The 22,987-nt window shown below is 38.4% G+C and overlaps 1 protein-coding gene across 2 annotated transcripts in view; it reads left to right on the forward strand.

Moving 5' to 3' along the window:
• KCNH1 (potassium voltage-gated channel subfamily H member 1) overlaps positions 1–22,987 on the forward strand; it is a 2,413,895-nt gene that overhangs the window by 1,775,389 nt on the left and 615,519 nt on the right. The gene's annotated exons all lie outside the window — the stretch shown is intronic.

Below are 22,987 nucleotides of genomic sequence, written 5' to 3' on the forward strand. Positions count from 1 at the left end.
GTTTTACTTTTCTTTGATCTGCACTGACATTATTTTAAGATTTGTTTGATTTTTAAGTTGCTCTGTATTGTGTGTTTTTTTTACATCTTAAAAAAATATGAAACTATCATTGTATATAGATGATATCAATGTGTCTGAGCTTCTGTTCCGTCATGCTATTTGTTAGCATGTCTACTACAACTGTTACTTCTGTTGTCGTTACATAGTTTGTACAATTTACATAGCTATCATTTTTGTATCTACTTATTTTTCCTCTCACAAATCTTCCCTTCCAACATCGTAATTTAAAACATTGTTGGATGAATGTCTTTTTGGCCAAAGTTTTAAATTATTTAAATGAGTCAGTCAAATGATCGAATGATCAAGTAAGTGCTGTTGAGCACGTGAGTTGCTTTCCCCATCACAAATCAGCTGAGTATCCGTATCTCCATATCTTCATTATTTCTGCAATGCTACTGTGGACAAAAGGAGAGGAGGCAGGCCAGTTTTTGCAGCCCACTCATTTTTATTTTTATGCTGTTTATCAGTGATGTATTATTCCATTGTTTATAGGATATATATTTATATTAGACCAAACATTGTGATCTAGCATCTCTGCACTTTCTTGTTGTGTAGGTTCCCTGAAATTTGCCGTGTCTTCAGAAATTTCATCAGCCTTGCATTTTTATTGTTCATGGAATTTGTGCAGTGCATGTTTTTCTCAGAGAAACTTTACAGTTAAGTAGAAGCAAAATATTTCAAGCACTCATTTCTCAAAGCCGAATAATTCCTAAACAAACTAGATGTGAATGTGCTGAATATCCATTTCAAAGTCACGTGTTGCAGTGTATTTTCTGCGTTGATTTCCCCCTGTCATTTTAGGAATTGGAAGAAGAGTGTCAAACATTTCTGGTTTTAACAGACTATTTTCACCAGCTCTAAGAATACACTCATGGCCTATAGCAACTTTTTCACTGAGCTCTTATATATTTCTCTTATTTTATTTAGCTGTTTTTATTTAAGTTACCTTTCATATTTGATTTTTTTCTTCTGTTTGTTAATCAAGAAGTTCTCCGGGCTTACCAAAGATGACTTGTTTTTTTTCAGGAGAGAATTTGGGTACATATACAGTACAACAAACAGTATGGCTGACCTATAGATCATGTGACCTGGCATATATTTTGCTCACAGTAATAATACTGTACCAAATCATGAAGGTGGTGTTACATTTTCTCATAGTCTCCTGGTTAACTGCACCTCTGTTAAATTAGAACCGTGTGCTTATTAACATCTTATCTTATAGACTAGGTGGCTTACGCTCTATGGTTTATCCTTATCATCCATGAATGTCAATCTGAATTATTTTCTTTCTTTCACTTTTGCTCAGCCAGCACAAGAAAACATTGCCTTCTGTATACATCATGTGTGTGGACTCATGCCTGTCATTTCAATGTTTCTGAAATTCATTTTTCAGCCGTTTCATCTTTAGAGGTACTGAGCAATAAAACGAACTGTACTTTAGAAACTGCAAACTTGCAATTGGAGGCAGTTATCAGAATCATTTGTTTTAATATCAACTTCATCAAAGAATAAAGGAATATTACTAAGGTGACAGTGCAAGAAGTACAGATGGTAGTGTTAAGGACGTTTCTGCTTTTCCTGTTTTTTGAGATGTGACAAGTATAATTTCTGAAAATGTGGTACTGTTTAGGAAACTTAGTTTCTCCTTGTTCATTTGACCTGAGCCGTTGTTGGAAAGGGTCCTCATCAGATCATTTGATGCATCCCTTAGCAGGTGATTAATTTACATTAAGTATTGTAAGTACAGAATAATCATGGCATGTTAGTGAGTAGGAAACAGAAGCATTAGTAGTGAGCCATAAAGGAGATATTAATAAACATCTGTCAGTACTGCAGCCAAGAATAACATGTTGTATATAGTTATGGTGGTAACCCTGGCCAGGAGAAAAGAGCTGGTACTCAGGGCCTTGCAGTCACAGCTAGATAGCATCATGTTTAGACAGACGTCAGATGACTGAGGGCAGTCAGCATCCAGCTACATCATACAAATCCGGGGTTCTAGTTCCCCAGGAGTGAGGGTGTATTCATGGTGGAGATGGAGATGGATGACCCAGTGTCACAGTAAACCCTAAACTCATGCGCTTAAACCAGGGTCCCACAGGAGCCACAAAACAGGTGCTGAGGTATAGTCCTATGGGTGATACCAGTGGAGCGAAAACAGAATGTTGCCTGTGTGTGTGTATATATATATATATATAAATGCTGTATGTCTACTGGCCACATGTGTACCTATACACGCTATACCTTCAGCTCTGGCAGCTACATTTAAATAAAAATGGTATTCATTTGTGCATCTTTGAACACGGGTCCCATAAATTCAAACAGAAAAAATATGAAAAACAAGGAATTACAGTGAATGTCAAAATTCAGTCTAAAACTCTGCTAGTGTATTTACCTTGTATGAGAAACGTTGTACTTTGGAGTAAAGGGAATACTCCAAGATCCTGCGTACTCAAACTTCCCCTTTTTGTAGTTTTCTGTCCAAAGTTATGAATGAGACACATAATTAAGGGTGCCACACTTCTGCCTTGTTTCCATGTTCAGCACCTAAACTCAGTAAGCAAGATTACAAGAAAAGATCTACAGAAAGCCATGACATTTCTTGTTTATGATAACTGAAACGGGTACTGTGACTTGAACACAGAATGGACAATATACATGATTCTGCTTTACTCGCTTAGAATTCCATCTGTATTTCTCAGGCAGGAACATTCTCTGCAGCTGACTGCTGTGAAGCATAAAGTGGAGAGACTGATATAATACATGAGACTGCCATTTTCATAACCACTGTCCTAAAACACTTGTTTAGTACAATGAGCTGAACTGTTCAAACATAGTGGGGCTGACAGATAAGAGCTGTGAAAAGTCACAACAGTTAAATGAACAATGCAGTGTCCTATTGGCTTTATTATCTTAATATTAGTTTATAGCAGTACTGAATGTACATGAATGCAGCTTAATTACATAAAGAATAATATAGCAAGATACAACAATCCATGAGAATGTGTCCTAATTCTCTATGAAGGCATCAGACAAAGACTTTGTTTAAATGAAACATTCACAACAGATAGCATTGTTGCCTCACAGCAAAGGTTCCCCGGTCCGATTCTCAACTGTGGTGTCTTCTGTACAGAGTCTTCATGTCTTCCCTGTGTTTGCTTGGGTTTCTTCCAGGTGCTTCGGTTTCCTCCCACATGCCAAAGACATGTAGTGGATGGATTGGACACTGTAAATTGGCCATAAGTGTGAGTATGTGTGCAAGTGTATGGTGTTTAAGAACTACTGTGTCAGGGTTAGCCATGCATCACTGTAAACCTTGGCTCTAGATGATTGTCACTGTTGAAGTGACACCCTGACCCCATGTGCAAAAATGAGAAAAAGAGGTTGTGGATGGATGGATGGATGGATGGATGCATTCGCTTACTGACAAAAAACAGCTGCAGAAGACAACATGTGTGACATTGTTATCAAACATTCAGTGGTTTATAGTGCTCTCTATATAAAAGCTAAATGACTTTGACAGGCACATGCTGTGCTCGTATTTCTTGTCAATATACTGAGTCAGTCTACCCCTTGGAAAATGCCTTAAGGAACTCAGAACAGCAGCAGCATAACATCCATGTTTTTAACATGTATGAAGCATTTCTATGCAGTAATGATTCCCCTGATTAGTCTTGGGTTTAAGTCATTTTATGTATTGCAACATAAAATCCCTCACAAAAGTGCTTGCAGCCTGACTTGTTACATGGTCTGACTGATGTTAATATCAGGTTGCTTCTGAAGTGAAATAAAATTTGAATCCATTAAGTTAAGAAAATTGTTTCTGAGGAGATAATTTAAGTAACAGATGTTTGACCTGAATGATACCTCTGTATGTCTTATTGTACCATCTTGACACATAAATGCATACTCCCTACCATCATAACAACACATGTGTTCATTTTGAGAAGATGTGTGCATCAGAGGAATGATTTAGACATTTAAGAGCTGTGCTAAGGACAGATAATTAAATAGCACATAGGGAAGGAGAGACGGCTACTGAACAGAATACTGAAATGACACAAGACTTAACCAGCGGGCCCAGTGAGAAGTTTAGTGCTTAACTGAAAAGCATTTATGTCCTGCTGCTTTAGCTATCACTGTAAATGGAAGTGAATGCATCTGTATAGTAAAGGATGCAAGCTTAACCTGGCTATTAGGGAAGACAATCTGCGGTACTGCAAGGACTGCCTTACAATATATGTATTTCTAAGAGATTTTTCTTCTTTGGTCATTATTAACAGCTGTGAAGAAACATTTACATATTTCTTAAGCGATCTTTGCTCTGTTGTTCTTGTGTAGCCGGTGAATTAACATTCAGTTCAGGTTATTACCTCCTAGAAAAAAAATAAAAGTGATGCTATAAGTCTTATTAAACCAGTCTGGACTCAACAAAGATGATGTACTGCTTACAAATGAAACAGTTAAATGACACATTTTGAATAAAAAAAAAACATTAACTTTTCTCTTGGTTCCATTGGCTAGAATTAGCAAACATTATATAGTGTGTTCCCACAGACCTATAAAGGTAGAGAGTCCATCTTATATACAAGAATATGCCTATTTACGTGCACATGGTGTCCAAAACTAAGAGGTATAGATATACCATAATGATAAATTGCTCACACATGCATCTGCCTTCTTTGTACTTTTTCAGCCATAACAGCATGTCTTAGACAACGCACTAAAACTGGGGTGACCATTTATTCACTCCACTCCACAGTATTAGACATTCCAACCTTCTGAAAGAGTCACTTCTTTCTATTTAATTGTCTGTCCACAGTGAAAGTGATAGGTTTTGAAGTAAACTGCTTGGGTAATAAACATTAAATACACTTGGACTTGAATGTAGCTGATACACTCTCAGGCAAGCTCAACTGCAGTGCTTCCCAGCTTCCAAACGGTAGTCTCTCAATCCATTTATAAGTGGAATCTGATGGAGCAGCCTGATGTCTCGTCTGTGTGATCCAAGTAGCGTATTCCCTCATGGGTCTACATCCAGGCCAGTTCCTGGTGGATTACATGACTTTTAATTGCAATCTTCCCACTACTAAATGGGTTACTTGCTATGGCTCATTTTGTGGCCTACTGGCAGGTAATAGCGTCTGCTTTTATCCTTCTTAAAACCACTGGTGACGCTACATTTCCTGTTGCATTTCATTTGACATAGAAATCCTTTACCTCAAGTACAGTCCAGTTTACAAAGACTTCTGTTGTGACAATGGTAATAGTGAACTTTTCCGTGCAACCAAGTGATCTTGGAAGCCCTGGTGCATTCATAATGTGCTTTGTTGTTTTTTTGTTATGATTGTTTTTTAAGCTAAGTGAGAGGGCTGTTCCCTGAACCCTTTTCAGTCATGGTTCAGGCCAAAGACAGATAATCAATACGTCAGTAATAAATGCATAGGTGGTAATGTACGACAGCAATACGTCAGTAATAAATCCATAGGTGGTAATGTACGGCAGCAATACGTCAGTAATAAATCCATAGGTGGTAATGTACGGCAGCAATACGTCAGTAATAAATGCATAGGTGGTAATGTACGGCAGCACTACATCAGTAATAAATGCATAGGTGGTAATGTACGACAGCAATACGTCAGTAATAAATCCATAGGTGGTAATGTACGACAGCAATACGTCAGTAATAAATCCATAGATGGTAATGTACGGCAGCAATACGTCAGTAATAAATGCATAGGTGGTAATGTACGGCAGCAATACGTCAGTAATAAATGCATAGGTGGTAATGTACGGCAGCAATACGTCAGTAATAAATGCATAGGTGGTAATGTACAGCAGCAATACATCAGTAATAAATGCATAGGTGGTAATGCACAACAGCGATGCAGTACAACATAGAAATCAAAGTGCCAAGTTAAAACTGTAGACGCAAGCAAATCTTTGTCTACAAATATATTTGTGTATTCCAATAAGTCATAAAATGTATTAAACATAAAACAAAATATCAGCTTAAATTGTGAAATAGTGGTAAAGGAATCTACTAAAATGAGTCGTCTGTCACTGTTTCTGTCTATGTATATATATATATATATATATATATATATATATATATATATATATATATATATATATATATATATATATATATATATATATATATATATATATATATGAGAAAAAAAACTAAATGAAAACTCCAGCCAAGCTAGAACTTTCAAAGAGTGACCTCCCAAACCTCCTGTAACAGAGGCCCATGGGATATATGCAAATGACCCTTATGAACATCAGGTGTTTCAGCTATACTCTTTGTTTTTATTTGTTTTAATTTGTTATTTGGGATATTTTGCAATCACCCTAATGAAAATGGACATCAGCCGGGTATAACAACCTCGTGTTTCTTAAGCTTAGTTAAACACTCTGCTTATGCTATGCTGAAGAGGTCATAACAAGGCCGAAATATGCATATCCATAGCTAGTGGGGTTTGGCTTTATTGGCCTGAAATTGTCCATTAAAATGACTTCAAACATAAAAGTCATGGGCATTCAGAATCGCCATATAGCTGAAACACCTGATGTTCATAAGGGTCATTTGCATATATCCCATGGGCCTCTGTTACAGGAGGTTTGGGAGGTCACTCTTTGAAAGTTCTAGCTTGGCTGGAGTTTTCATTTAGTTTTTTTTTCTCATTGGTTTTTCAGTGTGACCTTCTAACTCTTTGTTTATATATATATATATATATATATATATATATATATATATATATATATATATATATATATATATATATATATAAGTAATATAGCCTAGATACCAGAATGATAGTAGAATCAAAATAAATATGAAGTGAACAATTCTACCCAAGTAACATGCAACCAGAACAGGCAATTATACTTGTTTATGTCATTCATGGCTGGGTTACACTAAGAGACTGCAAGTAAATTTGAACATTGACCTAGCCTTGGAATAGAAATTTGTAAGAAAGGAGGATGAAGATAACAATACGTGGCAAGTGATCACAGGAAACATAAGATGTCTAGCCACATGCACCTTTAAGCAGACACAATTAAAGGTTCTTGCCATCCTTAAACGCAATAGTGATCACGTTCCAAATCAAACAGGACTGTACATGATAACCCTGATGTCTTCCCTTCCAGTAATGTATTCATAGTATGTACTGGTGCGCATGTTGTATTCACTAATGTATTCATAGTATGTGCTGGTGCACATGGTGTATTCAGTAATGTATTCATAGTACGTACTGGTGCACATGGTGTATTCAGTAATGTATTTATAGTACGTACTGGTGTGCATAGTGTATTCAGTAATGTATTCATAGTACGTACTGGTGCGCATGGTGTATTCAGTAATGTATTCATAGTACTTACTAGTGCACATGGTGTATTCAGTAATGTATTCATAGTACGTGCTGGTGCACATAGTGTATTCAGTAATGTATTCATAGTACATACTGGTGCGCATGGTGTATTCAGTTATGTATTCATAGCACTCACTGGTGCACATGATGTATTCAGTTATGTATTCATAGTACATACTGGTGCACATGGTGTATTCAGTTATGTATTCATAGTACATACTGGTGCACATGGTGTATTCAGTTATGTATTCATAGTACATACTGGTGCACATTGTGTATTCAGTAAAGTATTCTTAGCATGTACTAGTGCACATGGTGTATTCAGTAATGTATTCATAGTACGTACTAGTGTGCATGGTGTATTCAATAATGTATTCATAGTATTTACTGGTGCACATGGTGTATTCAGTAATGTATTCATAGTATGTACTGGTGCACGTGGTGTATTCAGTAATGTATTCTAGTACATACTTGTGTACATGATGTATTCAGTAATGTAGTCATAGCACGTACTGGAGCACATGGTGTATGCAGTGATGTCTTTGTGACAAAAGGAGATACTTTCAGCCCAGCTATCTGGCATTTTGTAAATAATTATATGCCATTTGTGAATATTAACATGATTTATATAGAAGTGTAACAAAAGGGAGATACTGCCAGCACAGCTGTCTGGAATTTTGTAAATAATTATATGTCATTTGTGAATGTCAACATGATTCATACGCTTGTGTTACAAATGTATTAGAACTGTATGTCATATAAGATGGTTTGTACAGAGGTGTGCTGAAGAGATATTTTGTTAAGTACTGAGCAGAAGTGTATATGCACTATTGTAACTGTTTAGATGTATATATTTTTAATAATGGAAACTGCAACACAAGAAGTGGGCCATAAACAAAAGACATGTTATCTTTCAGTTTCAGTGCAACAGAAGGCATAATGTCTGGAACTAGAAGTTTTTTGTATTGTCTTTAAATGTGGAGGAATGTAAATTATTTTACGACTTACACCATTTACCTTAGATCTAAGAGAAGTCCTTGTTTATGTATTTTCACAGAGAGATGCTAAATGCTACTAGCTGCAGTGGGGGGGGGGGTCACCTGGGATAGTCTGATGACAAGAAGTGATGTCATGCTGCAAGTATCCCAGCAGCAATATTTGAGATATTAATTTAAGAGAGGTAGTGCATTCTGTATTTTGTCTTTGACCTGACAAGAACATCCACTCACCACATCTGCCTGCTTGCTGTTCTGTAAGTAAGTTAACTAGGGTACAGTAATTTCTCTTAGATACATACAGGAATATAGTGAAGTATAGTTTAGATGTTTTCTTTATTTATTTGAGACTGTCCTGTAATGTTTTAAGTATTTCCTGTGATTTTGAACTCTGATGTAACTGTGATTATTTACTGAGCATTTTCTTGTTCTTTTATTATTTATTATTAAAACTACTGGTCCAAACCCACAAAGCTAATAACTCTGCTGGTGAATCCCTGTTTGCCAACTTCACTGGCAAAACCTGGATTTCATTGTCAAACTATATAACCCTACAATCCTCCAAAAGTCTCTTCAAAAAAACCTCAAACAGTATCTCAAAGTGAATTGGCTATGCCCATGTACCAACCCTGATTAAGTTATAAACCAAAGGCATATTCTGCAATTATAACTTGTAACTACATCACCAAGCTCTGCTTCCAATCTGATGTCTCGTACTTTCAATTGTCTGTCCATGACAATTGTGAGTCCCTACTAGGGAACACTACTAACCCATTGTATATAATTACTTTGTTTTTATAATTGTTTGCTAACTTCTGTGTAATCTATGTAAGTTTGTCGTTGTGGAGCTTTTCTTCCTGGCCTCTGCTGAAAATGGACATGTATCCAGTTGGACTATCCCAGTAAACAAATGTAAAATAAGTAAATAAATAAATAATTTGCACCTTTCATTGTGGCTGATCTGTGTAGAGACATATTTATGTTCTGAGAGTACTTGCATATTTATTTGGTGACACTATGTGGACCACTCCTAATAGCCTTGCTCTTGGTCAAACTACCCTTTGGATTAATATTAACGTTACACAGTAAGCTTGGGCACACTTTATTAAGGTCTTTAAAGTGGCTGATAAAGAGTTGGCTGGTGGCAGTAATAACTACCTTATAGTCTGGGCAAAAGAGGCCATAGCTAGTAAAACCTGTGCCAGGCTGTCAGCCTTTCCCAGGAGTGTGTGTGTGTGTAAATCAAATCTCAAAGAGTTTGTGTGTCAGATACTTGAGAAGGGACATGAAGCACTGATTGGACAGAGAGGGTGCTGGAGTTCTTGGCTTGGCCACTCAGCCGAGATCTCATCTCTATAGCTGTGCCAATGGGGAGTCTTACTGGGGATATGGAGAAAGAGGGAGAAACCAACCCCAGACTGACTGTAGTATCTGTGTGCTCTTAAGGAAAATTGCACTTTACTGTGTGTGTACTTGTCATTCTCCCAATGTGTACATCCCCCACTGTCGCCAGTGATGAGGATTGAGGCTCCTTGATTACTGGGCCAGTGTTGGGGTGTCACAGTGTTCATAGTACTTTAGTAGTGCACATGGTGTATGAGGTGATGTATTTGTAGTGCATACTAGTACACATGGTGTATTCAGTGGTGCATTCATATGAACTAGTGCAGATGGTCATGCAATGATATATTCATAGTATGTACTAATGCAGATTTTGTGTGCAGCAATGTGTTCATAATATGTACCAGTGAATATAGTGTGTGCAGTGATGCATTAATAGTATATACTAGTACAGATAGTATATGTGGAGGTGCTTTCATAGTGTGTACCATATGGTGTATGCTGTGATGCTTTTATAGTATGTACCTGTCCAGATGGGGTATGCAGTGATATGTTAATTGAACATACAAGTGCAAATGTAGATTTTGTCTGCAGTAATGTCTTCATGGCATGTACTAGCCCATATAGTATATGCAGTGGTGCACTCATAGGTTCATAGGTATTTATTAGGCTAATGATCACACGGGCCTTTTTAAGCCTAGCAATGCTTTCCAAATCTCTGACACCCTTGATAAGTGTAAACATGGGCCTGAGAGATGAACCATTTACAGGTTACCTGCTTACATCAGAGACATAGGTGCCAAACCAGGGATGAATTTCTGGTTTCCTATCCAATTGTCCAAGTTGCACTTGAATTGGATTGGGGAGAAACTCTGCTTCACATGGATGGGGAGCCTGTTCCATAGATGGGGTAGTCTAAGATACATACCTATCTCTCCAGCAGGTCCTATTTATATCACAGGCAAGGTTTAACAGGTAATTCTGGTACTGTTTGTTTTGTGGATATGCAGAAGGTTCATCAGAGTGGGGCACGACAATGCCCTGTATGCCAGGCATAGATCACTCCTCAAAAGCCTGTAGGACACAGAATGCAGGGATAGGGCCTTGAGTTGGTCTGCATCGGACATATTACTTATGCCCTGTATTCTTTTAGTGAGGAACCTCTGTGTCCTTAACATCCTTGTACATGTACAGACAATGTCCAGCAGATTTAATAGCTTCTTAGACAGACAGGAGTTTTTGGTCACTGGATCATAATGACTGACTGGGAACATAGTTGTGTAAAATGTTTTTTAATACTGGATAGGTAGATGCTGGATAATTTTATAGGTGGTAAGAAGCTGTGTATATGATATTTAATGAGGCAGTTCTAACCAATTTAGGCTGTTTAGTGTTAAACACTGGTGGGTTCTGAAAGGGTTCTTTGCTGAAAATTGAGCAACTTTGATGTAGCATTGTTCAAGTTTTAATTTTTGTGAAGTGTGGAGGTTAGTAAGGAAGGGAGCACCATAAAGAAGGGTGCAGAGGAGATAAGTAGTGGCAAGTATAGTTTTAGTTGTGTTGGTGACAAAGTTTTTGGCTCTTAAAAGCATTCCTACTTTGTGATGTGATTTTCTTATGCAGTTTTGTATATGCAGGTTGAATGTTTGATTATCATCCACTATCAGTCCTAATAATTTAATATGAGAGTTGACTTCAGTGGTTGTATTATCAAGAGAGAGGACTTCAAATTTTGTTTTATCACGAGAGAGGGATTTGGGGGAAAAAAGTAGTAGTTTGGTCTTTTTTGGGGTGATCATGAGTTATGAGTCATGAAACTATGTTTCAGTGGCTGTTAAAGCTTTCTGAGTAATGTTTTGGAGGTGTACCATGTTATTAGATGTGCGAATGAGAGTGGAATTATCTGTGTACTGTATTAGGGTGGCCTGTTGTGTGGATGTATAGAGGGTGTTGGTAAAAATGTTAAAGAGGAGGGGATCAAGTATAGAGCCTTATGGTACACCAGTGATAACTGGGAGTACCATTTGGGATAGCCAAACTGCATTATTGTTTCTAGTCTTTTCCTTCTAAGAGGTACAAGGCTATTTAAAATATTTAGAAAGTTGTACTGAATTAATTTACTGCATTGTCTAAGGGGAGCATTTTTAGGAATTCCAGTTAATAGATAATAGTGTTGTAATGAACATTTCTGGGTTAAACCTGGAAAGGTTCCGTGTTAAAATATGCTGTTTAAGCAGATCTGTGAGATGCCTGGTCTTGTAGATTGGGAGATGATCACTGAGAGAGTCTGACATTATACCTGAGGTGGTGTATATGCTGGGATCTGATACTAGGATCCAGTCTAATAGGGAACTTGATATCTTGTTATAATGTGTGGGGCTATTAATTTATTGTGGGAAACCATATAAGTTCATGGTAGACGTAAGGGAGTTAGAGTTTATGTCCAACCAACTTACATTTACATCACCTAGTGATATTATTTCGCTGGAAATGGTATGGATATCCAAAGTAGTATGTCTTCCAGTATAGCTGTTATACTGCCAGGAGGGATGTAAAGGACAACAATATATATTTGTTTCAATGACAAGCCGCGGTGGTACAGTGATAGCGTTGTTGCCTCACAGCAAGAGGTTCTCTTGTTCAATTCTCGGCTGGAGTGCCTTCTGTGTGGAGTCTGCATGTCCTCCCCACGGTCGAGTGGCCGCCGTAAGACATGTGTGAATGGGTGTGCCTTCGCTGAATTGGGCATTGGGCTGACAACTCGACACCATAAAAATCGACTGCCAATCATTAGCAGACCGGAGTTCCGCTGTGGCGACCCCTAACCAGGAAAAGCCAAAAGACAAACAACATTTTGAGCAATGCAGTAAGAAGCTCTGCTGTACTGAAGTTTGGTATCGGTTTGTTGCAAGGGGAAATGAAGTAGGTGCTGCGAAATATTAAAGCAATGCCACCTCCTTTCCTCCTTATATGGTTATTACAGATGATATTATAACCAGGAGGCATAATTTTGGAGTTGTTTATGCCAAATTTCATATACAGTGAGAACATCAAGCTTATGTTGGATATTACTGGCATGTAATTCAGCAGTTTTATTTCTTATGCTGCTAACATTTATTGTAGCAAAAATTAGATCACCACGGTTGGGGACTGGCCATTGTTGGGTTACAGAAGTGTGTGGGAGAGAATTATCTATGTGTTCATTATGATAGGTGGGTGGGGCCATGATTAGACTGTATATCTTCTCCTAGAAGGATTTTAGCATATTGGGGAATTATGCATACTTGTGTTTTGGAAAGGATTCTTGCACTTAATTTTGTTTTGGTCAAATTATAACTGAGAGCAATCAGTTTATAGCCAGTACAAAGCAATTAACAAGGAGATACAAGGTAAAACAGATGTTCTGTCATTTCCTAAGGCTAAATAACTGGCATATGCAGTATAGTCTACTGGTCAAGAAAAAGAGAACAATGACCAACTTAGTAAGAGGTCTTTAGAGTCTATTGACTATTTCACAGAGACTTCCAATCACAGAACAGACATGCATTTGACTGATTAAAGGTAATACACAGCAAGGTTCTTCCTGTCAAATGTGCTTACATTATACAATGACAAAATTCTAAAAAAAACTTGTAGGAGTAGGGCCTTGTGGCAGATCTAGCAATTCAAAAACCTGATATATTAGCAGTTGGGCATGGTTTAAATTATAAAGAAGAAAATGCATTTCTATGTTTTGGCTGGTTTGATGAGAATACATGTGGGCATAATTTCCAAAGTGTTTGGAAACAGTACTAACCTGCATTTCATTGAGACTGCCAAACTCACTGATGAGGTATGAATTTAAAAAACGGAAAATGTAACCTTTGTCTTCAAAATATTAAAACAACTGAGGTCACAAAGGAGATTTTTATCACAGTTCATATCTATTCTTCATTTATGAAATTTTTGTGTATAGAGAGAAACTGTGTATCTTCTTAATAATTGTAAACAATCTTTCAAGAAGCCAATGAGTTTTATTAAATAATCTAAAATATTTCAGCAACTTATCAATGTTTATCCTAATCTGTGAGGAAAATTAAACTAATTATATCTGCAAATATGACTGCATCTGAGTTATCCTGTAAATCAGCTTTTTATGACGTAGCCAGTGAAAAAGTGTTGATGGAAATACATTTACTTAAATTATCACTCTTCTTGTGACATATGCAGTTCAGTACTAGTAGGTGTGCACACACCTATAATAATTCAGTTGTTCAATTGTTGGCTTGTTTTATTGTTGTTTCTTTGTAACATAACTGTTGTTTGACTTTGACTGCTGTTTAAAATTAATAAAATGCTGTTATGATTGATGGGATATATTGGAATTTTCCTCAAAACTGAATGCAGTGCATGCCAGTGGCGGGTAGAATGTTTTGACTGTATAATTACTAAATATTTCTGCAAGGTAAATACTATCATAGAACCTATGAGATAAAAGAACAACCTGCACCTTGGATTACCACTATGCTTAAAAACGTTTTTGAAGCATGGAACAGGCATAGATACAGCATTACTGTAATTGTAGGCGAGCTACATGGTCAAGAAATTAATCATTTGGGAGGGAAGATCAAGACCCACCTGGACTCATTTCCCACAGAAGAGACAACAGATTGCATCAAAAATGGGCTTGCTGAGGTCTCGACATAGTTTCTCTGCACCACTAAATTCAAGTTTTAGCTAGTGATACTGTGATACCAGTCATTCATTTAAAGATATTCCCAATTATAGTAGGGAAGGCTCATGGATCATAGGATCATAGGAAGTTACTAGGATAATGGACCTAAGGTCCTTACAAGCCTAGTCAAGTTCTACCATTATTTCCACAATCAGTACCTAATTCCCGTGTCCAAGAGTGACATAGATGGAAACCCCAGGGTGAATTTACAGTTACCCATCCAATAGTCCAGATTGCGTCTGAAGAGGGCCAATGAGGTGCTCTGTTTGACATAATGTGGGAGTCTGTTCCAAAGGTGTGATAACCTCTGGGAGACAAATCTGTCCCTACAGCAGGTTCTATTAATGTCACATACCAGGTTAAGGTCTTTAGAGCGAGTAACCTGTGTATCATTTGACTAGATATGCAGCATTTCCAATAAAGCAGGGTCAGAGATAATGCAAGGCAGAGATTGCCTCTGAGTAGTCTGTATGAAAGAAAAAATAAAGTGACAGTCATTTCAGGCAATCCACATAGGACAGATGCTGAAGACCTTACATTTTCCTTATGAGGAACCTTTGTGGTTTCTCCAATTGCTGCAAGTGCTTGGGAGGTACATACAAAAAGGGGTGTTGTACTCAGCTATTGGCCTGATGAGGGAAGAGTACAGGGAGGCTCTAACTTATTTTTTTCTGAAGGCAATGCCCTTACTTATGAGATAAGTAATATTGAGTGTTCCTTCTTACCACTGTGGAGACATGGTGATCAAAGATAAGATTGCTGTTGACCTGTGTGCCCAGGTCTCTCACCACTGAGTGCATACTTAGGGTGTTGCTATTGATGTGGTAGTTAGCAGGAAAACTCTCTTACCAAAAGTGATGATAATACAGTTTTTTGCATTGAGTTTAAGGCCACGACTTTGGCACCAACCATTTGTTTGTGTAAGACCCTCTTGTAGGATGTTGACATCATTTGGAGATTCTATGACTGCTCCCAGTTTGCAGTCATCAGCAAACTTTGTCAGCCACAGACTTTTAGTTTTTGCTTGTACTTAGGAGAATATATATTCCAAACAGTAGGGGTGCCAAGACTGATCCTTGTGGAACACCACTGGTTACAGGTCCGCTATTGGAGGTGGATTCCCCTATTTTGACTATGTGTGTTTTATGAGTGAGCCAGTTAGTGACCTCATCTAATGATATAAGGGTTGATACCTAGCTTGGTGAGTTTGTCAATGATGCCTGAGTGGAGTATAGTGTCAAAAGCCTTGGCTAAGTCTAGGTAGGCTGTATGCACATATTTCTCCTCGACCAGGGCTTTGGTGACTGTCTCAATGATGTCCACCAGGTTTAACAGGCATGATTTCCCTTAAACCCTAAACCCATTATAGCATGTGACACCTAAATGTCCTTGCTGTGATACACATTAATAATATATATTTGTGCCATGGCCTTCCCTGAGTCATGGGAGGCATCGACAAGCATTCTGCTTTGATAGCAAGGTCCAAAGTCCTACTGAAATCAAGAAGGACAGTCTCTGTCATCTCCCCTTTTAAAAGTGTTTAAGAAAGCTGCCTGTATACAACTGGAAAAACACACTAGGAAATATGGACACTTAAAAATCTGCCAGGTTTTTGGAGATGACACTGTATGACTGTGTCAAAACTATAACTAGCAAACGGCAAGTCTAAAGCACTCGGTTCAGAAGACGTAACCTGAAGTTTTCTGAATTACTTCAAAAAAGACTTTGGATCCTTGTGTCTTCAAAGATTCCTGAAAGAGATATGCCTGTATAATCTAAATGATACAGCACAACAGTGGTTCAGGAGTACCTTTATAAAACCTCTTGTAGGAGTACCTTAAAATTAGTCCTTTGACTCCTGTTTTGTCCTGTTTTCATCACAAGTATTACCTGCAGCCTCCCTGATATAGACTCATTAGTTTATGTAGATCATATGAGCGTTTGGTGATCTGACCAAAATACATTCAGTTTAACACTGACAGAATTCTTTGAATGGTTAAAACAGTTTAACTTAAATGCCATTTTACACAAAAATAGAAGCAGTACTGTTTGGCAAACAAAAACACCTCTGTCTAACTCTAACAGTCTGGACATTTTTTATACTCAGTGGTAGAACCATTTGAATGGCACAAATTTTTATAGGGCATAAAGGATGGGGCAGAACCAGGCTTGACCCTCACAGCACAAGTACTAAACATGGTAGTCAAAACTTATGCAGCATTAAACATCTCTGAAAAGGTAGCCAACCTTCCCTTACAAAACAGGCATTAAGTTAAAGAGAAGTAATATGCACATCAGAATATTCACTGCCTGTAATTATAGCCACTTCAACCACCAACATATGAAGTCTACAAACATCTAAAAATTAGATTTTCCAATTTGATGATAAATCATCCATGAGAGTGCATCATTGCCTATCCCTTGAATAGGATAGATTGTGGTCTTTCACTCAGAGCCAGCTCTTGGTCAAAAAAACATGTTTGTAAGTTTCTGTTTATGAGAAACTGCCCATCACAAGTAGGGGTAGTAAATTAAAACTCAGAATGCAAGCAAAGTTTCTCCACTCCTCAGGGTTATGCCTGGCAAACTGGACTAAAGCATGACGCACTCTAAAGTGCATACCAAGCCTTCACTGACTTCAGCCTGGGCCTTGGAATATTATGTTGATCACTTCATGTGACAGGTATCTTTATGTCAAGGCTGCAGGTGTGCCTTTTCCTTTGATAAGTAAATGCTGCTTCACTGATGCAGTTACATAGTCAGTGACATCACACATCACTTCACACGACTGTGCCTAATTATTACTCTCTTCACTGTAATCTAATACAATGAATATATTACATAGTCAGTGACATCACACATCACTTCACACGACTGTGCCCAATTATTACTCTCTTCACTGTAATCTAATACAATGAATATATTACATAGTCAGTGACATCACACATCACTTCACACGACTGTGCCTAATTATTACTCTCTTCACTGTAATCTAATACAATGAATATATTACATAGTCAGTGACATCACACATCACTTCACACGACTGTGCCCAATTATTACTCTCTTCACTGTAATCTAATACAATGAATATATTACATAGTCAGTGACATCACACATCACTTCACACGACTGTGCCTAATTATTACTCTCTTCACTGTAATCTAATACAATGAATATATTACATAGTCAGTGACATCACACATCACTTCACACGACTGTGCCTAATTATTACTCTCTTCACTGTAATCTAATACAATGAATATATTACATAGTCAGTGACATCACACATCACTTCACACGACTGTGCCTAATTATTACTCTCTTCACTGTAATCTAATACAATGAATATAGACAAGATCTTCTGATCAGAATGATGAACTGAAAGTATATGGACTGAAAGAAAAACCAAGAAGTAAGATGGTAGACTGAAATCACTTCAGCCGAAAAGAATCGCATACCTCTCAGCTGTCCAGATTTTTGCAGAATGTCAATATTTTTGCCTCATATTTTTGGTCTTTTCCTCATAAAAATCTGTGAATCTCTGGCAAATGTTTGAGGATTAAAGTCACTAAATAAGGACATACATTTGAGTTTCAGACTTTATATCTTTCAAAAACTTCACGCTAACACAAAACCTGTTGTTCTAGCAACTATATTTATGAGCAATATGCACAATCTGTTTTTTGCCCTTGTCCCCCCATTATGTTTGGCTTTGTCAGATTTATTGCACTAATAAGTTGAACAGGTATGACGAATGGCATGCTGTATAGTTAGCTTGTCTCACTGTTGTTTTTTTAGCAAAGTTAATGCATTTATTGTGATTGGCATGTTTATGTTATTAGTCAATAATTGAAACATGTCTTTTATGTTCCAGTCTATCTACATGCTAAATTAATGAAATAAACATTCAAATATGCACCGTTTAAAAAACAAAGCTAAACATGTAAGCACCTTACTTAATTTATTGACACTCAATATTAACTCAGAGTAGTGACTGAGAAAACCTGTTACTACTATAAGGATATTACAGTTGCCGGTATTGTCTCAAGAGTTTTCATATGAACTTGGTGATACATTGTTCCTTATTGTGATATTTTTTCTCAAAATATTTAGTGTTAGTTTGTACCACCTCTTTGAGGTCACTTACTTGCTCGGGAAGTCTGGTCTGTTAGCTCTGGTTTTGATTGTGTGTTCCTTAATTAAGTAGCCCCTCTTCATAGCTTCGTAAGTAACTGTTTGCACCAGCTTCTATTAAAGTAGACTGATATATTTTAAGAATTAATGCATAACTAGTATCCCTGAATTCAACAGGAAACTTGTTAGATACTCGATTAAAGTAAACTGGATTGCATCCCCTTAAATGTTTGCTCAGTTTATGCAACCACATCACTCTGATGTTAAGACATTTTTCAGACAGCACTCTGTCAGACAGGAGGAGGCTGGCTAAACTGTATAGGTGTGGTATTTTCAAAAATGTCCGACCCACCTTTTAGAGTCAGCCACTGTATTAACTTTCACTGTGGCTTGATTCAGGGAATTATGGTTGGCTTCATGACCTCATACAGATGGCTAAAACAGTACTTTGCTTAAATAAATCATTCTGTTTGCATACAGTGGAATAATTGACCATTAAAATCAATGTTTGACTGCTTCATTTGTATAAGTACACACTTAGTGATGTCCTTCTGTTTAGAACACTGCAACAGGAATATAGAAGGGATCATCCACCCAGGGCAGCCCAATGCTCAACCAGTATACAAAAGCCTAATGATCTTATATAAATAGTACATCACAATTATGCTCCCCGTACAGAATGTATGGCATAAAAGGGACATACAGACACAACTACCTAGAACTTCTTTGCCACCAGTTCAAATGCCATTATTGCTAGTTGGTTTGAATGCCTTGTTGCTGTACTGAATACTTAGCCACCAGATAAGTGCTCCATTGGGGTTGTTTTTTTTTTTTTTTTTTAATCTTGGTCTTGAATTTTATTTTGCTACTTATAGTTCATGTCATCCAAGAAGGGAAAATGTCAGTGTGGGAGGCAGATTCCCTATAAGATCATCACAAACAGTTTTTTTTTTTTTGTTTGGGTGCTTCCTACGACCATACTTCTTGTAGTATCTGTAAGACATTTGTGCCTAAGACACTCAGAAGAAATCTGTCTTCCTTGGCCATTTACCTTGAAAACAATGGCTTAAACAGTTAGCCCAGGGTACCGTGGCAGAATCCTTTAACCCTGAGATACTCCCGCTAGGTAAGAAGAAGATCAAGAAGTCTCTGTCCTGCCTCGGTAATAGCTCTGTAGGTTGTTGTCTACATTGGATTCCTCTTCCATGACCCTATCGTGGGCTGGCATAGATCCATCTTTTCACACATCCTCAGAGTCTTTCCAGGCATCGGCTCCAGACATGGAGGGTGAGCCACAGCTGATTATCTTGGAGGGTCCTAGAGGGATTCCACAGGTATTGGTCAAGGAGGAGGTTCTGGGCTCTCTTATTATATCTTGCCAAGGGTCAAAACCTCTGGTATCTGTTAGGGCTGATGTCCCTTCCAAGGAAAGACAAAAAATGAAGTTTGTTTCGGTCTGTCAAAAGACTCCTCAGAGGAAATGGCAAGAGTTTTCTCAGGGCTTGTTTTGTACCTTGATGGCTCTAAACCCTCCTCAAGGTGTTTTGGTACCTGCTCCTCCTTGGACCTGTACCCATTCTAAACAGGTTAGGGAACTGGATTTTTCAGATGAGAATTCAGTGTCTGATGAGGGGTCATTATCCTATTCTTCACAGATGTCTTTGGCTTATGGTTCTGATAAGGAGGAGTCTGTTATCCCTGATACTCCTTTTAAAGGATTGTCTTTTGGGGACACAATTGCTAGGATGATGGAATACTTTAAGTGGAATTCTTCTCAAGTGTCTGATATTCAAGTGGATACTTCTAAGCTATCGGCAATTCCTGCGGTGTTGGCTGCAGTGTTATATACTTTTATTGCTGCTTCCAAGTTTCCTGATTCTTAGCCACTTGCTCTTAAAAAACCTAACAGGTTCTATAAGGTTACTAAGGATTGTGAATTTTATTTAAATGTCCTTCTGCTGATCCTGCTGTGGTGTCAGTCCTTCTGCCAAACCTTATAAGCTTTTGCCCTCTAGCAAACTTTTGCTTTCTGGTAAGGATAGTAGGGCCATGAAGAGGATTGGTAAGAAAGTTTACACTGCTTCTACTTTGGCCTTTAGGACTGTTAATTACTAGACACATATGACCAGGTATGCTCTGGTATTGACTGTTCAGGCTTTTCAACTTATTTCTGTCCTCCCTGATTCTGAAGGCAAATCCTCTGCCTTATCTTTTTGAGGTTCTGCTTCTCAAGTGGCTCACCACTCTATTAGGTGCAGCTATGATGCTGCTGATGTCTCTTCTAGGGCTGCGGCTTCTGGGTTCGTATTCCTGGCTTATTCTCCAGTCTCATCTGAGGACATTAAGGCCAAGTTGTTGGATGCTCCTTTGGATAATACTCATCATTTTGTGACTGCTGCTGCTGCTGACATGTTTACGTCTCTTCAAGAGAAAGACAAACCCTTGCAGGATGTTAAACATATTTTGACTCCCTTTTTATCCCTAAGTTCCAGAGGAATAATTATTCTAGATCTGCTTTTGTTCGCAGGCAACTCTGCCAGGCCTCCAAGGGCAGGAAGGGTGGTAGGCGGGCTCCGTCTGATAAGGCTTCTCAGATTTCTGTAACCCACCAGCCTCCTTTATCGGATAATCCTGCTTCTTTTTGACAGTTTACCCCCCCCCCTTCTTTTAGATTAGGTTCCTTTGTTCCTTCTGCTCTCCCTAAGTCTTCCACTTCAGAGTTTTGGGTTCTTTCCATCATCCGTTGGGGTTACTTCATAGTTTGGAAATCTCTCCCTCCTTTTTCAGGGATTCCTCAACATCATCTAGAACAACTTCCTCATTTCCTGGAGATTCTAGGGTTCCCGATGAACTAAAGAACCATTCAGCCTGTCCCCCCTTCTCAAGTAAGAAAGGGTATTTATTCCAGGATGTTCCTGGTTCTTTAAAAGCAGGGCACTTGGAGACCTACTCTGGATCTCTCCTGGTTCAACACCTTTCGCAAGGCCTCTTCTTTTTGAATGCTTACTCTTCAAACCCTGTTTCCTCTTTTACTACTGCAAGCTTTTCTGGTGTCCTTGGATCTGAAAGATGCTTAACTTCATATCCCTATTCACCTTCTCTTCAGGAAGTTTTTAAGTTTCTCTGTGCCTTCCTTTCATTTTCAGTGCTCTGCTTTGCCCTTTGGTCTTTCTACTGCCTAAGGGTATTCACAAATTGCCTAGCTCATGTGATTGCTTTCTGCAGGCTCCAAGGCATTCAGATTTTTTCTTATCTGCACAACTTGTTGCTTCAAATAATTGTTGTCTGTTACTGGATCTAGAGTTCATCATCTCTCTTTTTCAAAGTCTGGGGTTCACTGTTAACTTCCAAAAGTCAGTCTTAACTTCCTCTCAGGATCTTGTGTATCTGAGATGCAGGATTCAGACAGTGCCAATGCTGGCCTCTCTTCCACCTCGAAAGATATTGTCATTGACAACCTTTTTTCAGTCTCTTCTTCCTCTGACTGCCATGCCAGCCAGGGAGGTTCTTCAGGCCCTGGGATTCATGCCTCTTCCATTTCAGTGCTTCCTTTTGCCAATATGCAGAATCTTCAGTGGTACCTCAAGTCAGTTTGGCTGCAGCATTGTCACCCTCTGGATTTCAGTGCACCTCTCCTTCCCTGTCTAAAGAAGGAATTTGAGTGGTGGATACAACAGTTTGTTCTCAACCCAGGCCAGTCCCTTCTCAAGAACTGTTCACTGATGCCTCAAACATATGGTAGGGGGCTTCCTTTGGTCACTTGAAAGGTCATTGTCTGTGCCCACCCCATCAGACCTCATATCATATCAACATCAAAGAGATGAGAGCCTGGCCCTTCAAGCTTCTCACCTCCATGTTCTCTCCAGGCCCTTGAAGGTGTACGAAATAAGAGATCGTGTAAAAGCAAATGGCTGAGGTACCAGATTAGTAAAGTAAAAAAAAGTTTGTGCATTGAGCAGTTTTGAATTATTTGGGTTTTTTTTGGTATAGTTTTATTCATATGTTAATACCCTTGAAGGTGTACACAGACAACACTACAGTGATGTAGTATGTCAACAAGCAGGGAGGCGCAAAATCTTACCTGCTCTGCAGGATGGCTCTTCAGGCTTGGGATATGCCTCTCAGTTATCAGTTAATTCTTCACACAGTATACATTCCTTCAGAGCACAGTCTAGTTGCAGACTCTCTGAGCAGGTCCAAAACACAGGCTCATGAATGGATGCTTCACAGACACATTTTTCTGGACATTGTCCATCAGTGGGGGTATTCCTCTGGTAGATCATTTTGCCTCCCCTCTGAACAGGCAGCTTCTTCTTTTCTCTTCCAGAGTGCCACGCCATCTGGTGTGGAAGATGGATGCC

Source organism: Protopterus annectens, chromosome 1.part0, assembly GCF_019279795.1.
Source record: "Protopterus annectens isolate FY-2018-M chromosome 1.part0, PAN1.0, whole genome shotgun sequence".
NCBI lineage: Eukaryota > Metazoa > Chordata > Ceratodontiformes > Protopteridae > Protopterus > Protopterus annectens.